Source organism: Adiantum capillus-veneris, chromosome 1, assembly GCF_014529385.1.
Source record: "Adiantum capillus-veneris isolate H3 chromosome 1, ASM1452938v2, whole genome shotgun sequence".
NCBI lineage: Eukaryota > Viridiplantae > Streptophyta > Polypodiopsida > Polypodiales > Pteridaceae > Adiantum > Adiantum capillus-veneris.
Genome location: NC_140931.1, coordinates 46877661 through 46882207, shown reverse-complemented (window position 1 = coordinate 46882207; position 4547 = coordinate 46877661). Strand labels below are relative to the sequence as shown.

General features: G+C 40.2%; 1 pseudogene; it reads left to right on the top strand.

Moving 5' to 3' along the window:
• Window positions 1-1787: 1787 nt before the first annotated feature.
• LOC147464662 (pentatricopeptide repeat-containing protein At1g19525-like) lies at window positions 1788-2888 on the top strand (annotated as a pseudogene).
• The last annotated feature ends 1659 nt before the right edge of the window (window positions 2889-4547 follow it).

Below are 4547 nucleotides of genomic sequence, written 5' to 3'. Positions count from 1 at the left end.
AACAACTTTTCCTATTATTGGATGCACACATGATATAAAAGAGGGAGTGATTGATATCATATAGTATACTTTCACACTTAAGTGCAAAACAATTTTTTTCCTATTTTTGGATGCATACATGACATAAAAGAGGGAGTGATTGATAGCATACCAAAATGAATCAAGCTTAGCTCTACAAAATATATTATCACCTTACCATGTCATTTCACCCATGCGGGACTCATATGATCAATCATGATGTGAAAAGAAAGCCATTTTGTGCAAAACTATCCATACAACTTGTGTTGGCTAAACATACATCAACACATAAGTTTATGGACATGAGAACCTTGAAATAGCGCATAGAACATATATGAACCTCACATCAAACCTACAACTCTATATGGTACTCCTCTTAACCTATACATAAAAAGTAATTCATAACTCACAGTCATGAATGATAATGGTGATCTAAATACATTTATCAAGTATTAGTAGATTTTCCTATCAGATGAATGCATATAATGGCTCTCCAAGGAGCTTGGGGTTCAAAAAGTTGCCTTGAGTGCAAAAGGCAACAAGGTATATTTTAACCATAACTCTTCACTCAAGCAAAATTTTCAAATGCTACATAAAAGATAAAATGTTGTATACGATGTGGTTAACACTAGTTCTATAATTGGACACTCAAGTCTCCTGAGACACTAAAGTGACCTATTTTTCTAGTAGACCATCTCTGTGTGTGTGTGTGTGTGTGTGTGTGCAGTAAAAATCCTATTTTCTTTGCCATTAAAAGTCCCCCCCCCCCCCCCCCCCCCCCCCCCCCCCCCCCACCGTGCGCCTCCCCCAGGTGTGAGGGGTAGCCCTACGAGGGGGTTGTTAAGCATAAGTTTTATTGGTGTTGTACCAACATTGATTCTGTTGACAGACATACAAGTATCAGGGGCAAATCCAAATTGTTGCCTACATGACAAATCACATGGTGTTGATAACAATGCCATATGCCCACATGCTTCATTACATTCAGAGGTTGATGGTGTGAGCGTAAATGGTGATGACAATAATATGTGCCTAGCAGAGGTACCATGCAACCTTGTTGCTGATGTTTGTGAGCCATTAATATGACGTGAGAATTTAATGAGCAGAATCTCACCATTCAAAAGAGAGAGGCCTGATTGCGATCTTGAATTTCAGCAAGGCTAATTGCAATCTCAAGGGAAGGCACGTCGATGTGCCCTCTTCCAAGCAATAAATTTGCAGCAGTCTCAGGAAGGGCATGCCAACATGCCCTCCTCCAAACAATAAATTTACAATTGGAAAGTCCAATCTCAGGGAGGGCATGTCGACGTGCCCTCATCCAATGATGAAATATGGAAAGGAAAATATCAAAATTTCTTAGAGGAAACGTTGAGGTGTCCTTCCAATGACTTGAATTTCTCTTTCCCTATTTCATCCTTGAGTGAGGGCACGTCAACATGCCCTCCCTAAGATTGTAATTTCCCAATGTTAATTAGTTATTTTAATTCTTTTGGCTACCAAACTTAAATCTTTTTAGGATGGGAGACATCATGATAGTCATTCAATTGCTTGTAGTGTTGTGATCTAAAGATTGCTTTGTGGTGTTTGCAGTCCTGTGAGTCCATATCGTTCATCTAAGCAAATGAAGCGACCAATAGTCTCAAAAAAGAAGGATATTCCAATAGGTAGTCAAATTTTGGGTGAAGTTAGTAATGAGGTGGAGACAAGTTTTAAAGATACAGAGGATTTGGGTGAAGAAGGTGTCATTCAATGTGGTGATTTTGTTCCAGCTGAGCCAGGATTTGTAAAGAATTCTAGTAAAATACATGAACTTAGAACGTTATGATGATGTAGACAGGTTGATGAGTACTTTGGATAAGGGCTTTTCCCCTGATTTTGTAGCATGCACCTTGTTGCTTGATATGAACTGCAAACTGTAGAGGGTTGATAAAGCTAGAGAGATGTTCGATGGAATACGTTCAATGGGGTTACATGCCTGATCTTGGTGCATGCGATAAGATGATTGAGTTTCACTGTGAAACTGGAAATCCTGAAGAGGGAGAAACATTGCTAGCAGAAATGGAGGAGGAAAAGCTACATGGATTTGTTGATACTTACCTTATGGTTCTTAATGGCTATGGGAAACAAGATAAAGCTGTAGAGGCCTTGAAAATGTTTTCAATTATGAATGAGGATGCCTTCTTAAGGCCACAAATGAGTCCTGATATCTACTCAGCTCTTATGAATGCTTATATTCACTCAAATTTGCTACCATCTGCTGTCCTGAAAATTGAAGATATGATGAATTCAGGATTTTCTCCTCCAGATGAGTCAGTCAACATGCTAATTGTTGCCTTTGAGAAAAAAAATTAGTTTCAAAGGGCGGTAGATGTGCTGCTAAAGCTAGAAAGCATCGCTATAAGGCCCGGGGTGGAGACTCTTATGACGCTAATTGGATGGTTTGGAAAACTGGGTTTGGTTCAGGAGGCAAAAACTCTTGATAGAACCTCAAAGATAAAGGCGATGTTTCGGATTGCAAACCTTACGCTAGTCTTTTTTCAGTGTATGCTAGAGAAACTTCCGTTGATAAGGTGAAGGCTCTTCTCGCTGAGGAGGTTGAGATTGATGTTTCAACTTATGAGCTAATGATTGTTTCATTGCTGGATGGCAACGATCGTGAGGAGGCTCAGTCCATGCGAGATCGGATGATTGCCCAAGGTCTCACCCCATCTGATGAGGTTGAAAGAGCTTTATTAGGAATTCAAGCAGCCAAATTTCTTGTAGGTGTTAGAAAGCCTTCAGAAGGAGCAACACAAAGCTTAGGGATAGAAACCAAAAGTTTTCTTGCGGGTGTGAGTAAGCGTGCGGAGGAGGCACCTGAAACTCTATGAGGAATAATCACCACTCTGAATTTCATGTCAGCTTCTTTGAAGTCTTTATTGTTGCTATGACAGAGTGGGGCTCTATTTCGAACCTTTTTCTTGAGTAGCAAGGTATATCTTCAATCAAAGTGCATATATGAGATCTGCAAACAAATGTTGGTGCATTGATTCCACATATTTATTAAAGATTGAACAACGTTTCTGTTTGAAATGCTTATATTGCTTGGTTACAGTTGTAGGTAGTTGTGATCATGGCAATCAGCTAAGATTCGGGCAGAGAGAAGCCTGATTCAGCCAGATTGTCAGATAGCAAACAGGTGGTTCTTTTATTGAAATGTTTATGACAGTCATTGTCATACCATTATTTTTGGTTTTGCACCCCCCCCCCCCCTTCCCCCTTCTCTGCTCTGTCACTACCGGTTGAACAAATGCTAAGCCTTGTATTGGCTTAAGAGTAGCAGAGTCACACGCCGTCTTTAACTTATAGGTCTTTGTTCTTTTTTATCTTGCTTGCCCAATGCCTTCTTTGATTCACATCCCATGGGGCAAGCGTGTGCACGCACACTCGTGTTTTCTAAAACTTGGAAAACCTACAAATAAGAGTCATATTTAGTATATTTGAACGTTTTAAGATTTATTTTCCACAATTTTAGAGGTCGTCTCTTATAGGTATTTGCTCGTTTTGATGTGTGCATGTGCCCGAACGCACACCCTTGTTTTCCAAAACTTGGAAAACCTACAAATAAGAGTCATATTGAGTATATTTGAAGGTTTTTAGATTTAATTTTCCACCATTTAAGAGGTTGTCTCACCTTAAAATGTTTAACTCGAAAGTAAATGTCAAATTTGGTAGGTAGGATTACATGTTTATTTTGAGCATGTGCAATATGCAAACACATTCTCTCATAATGATTTTCGCACTTTGCAGTTGAGTGCTAGCCTTGCTAGTTGCACACAATGCATCATCTTTGTTGAACTTTGTCTTTTTCTGAGTGGCACTTCGTTCTTTTGGGGAGGGGGGGTTCCTCTCCATAGGTTTTATTCAACTTATCTTCCTTTTATTTTCCCCTTGATGGACACTTAGTCGTTAATTGAGATGTATCTCACAATCCCCTCGCTTCGAAGACCTCTCTCTAATGTTTTGTTTTCGGTCCCATAGGTCATATCTCACCTTCGTGGACGATAATTGATCTGTGTGTGTGTGTGTGTGTGTGTGTGTGTGTGTGTGTGTGCGCAGTAAAAAATCCTAGTTTCTTCGCCATTGCCAGCCCCCCCCCCCCCCCCCCCCCGCCTCCCCCAGGTGTGAGGGGGCCCTGCGAGGGGGTTAAGCATAAGTTTTATAGGTGTTGTACCAACATTGATTCTATTGACAGACATACAAGTATTAGGGGCAAATCCAAATTGTTGCCTACATGACAAATCACATGGTGTTGATAACAATGCCATATGCCCACATGCCTCATTACATTCAGAGGTTGATGGTGTGAGCGTAAACGGTGATGAAAATATTATGTGCCTAGCAAAGGTACAATGCAACCTTGTTGCTGATGTTTGTGAGCCATTAATATGACATGAGAATTTAATGAGCAGCATCTCACCGTTCAAAAGAGAGAGGCATGATTGCGATCTTGAATTTCACCAAGTCTAATTGCAATCTAAGGAAGGCAC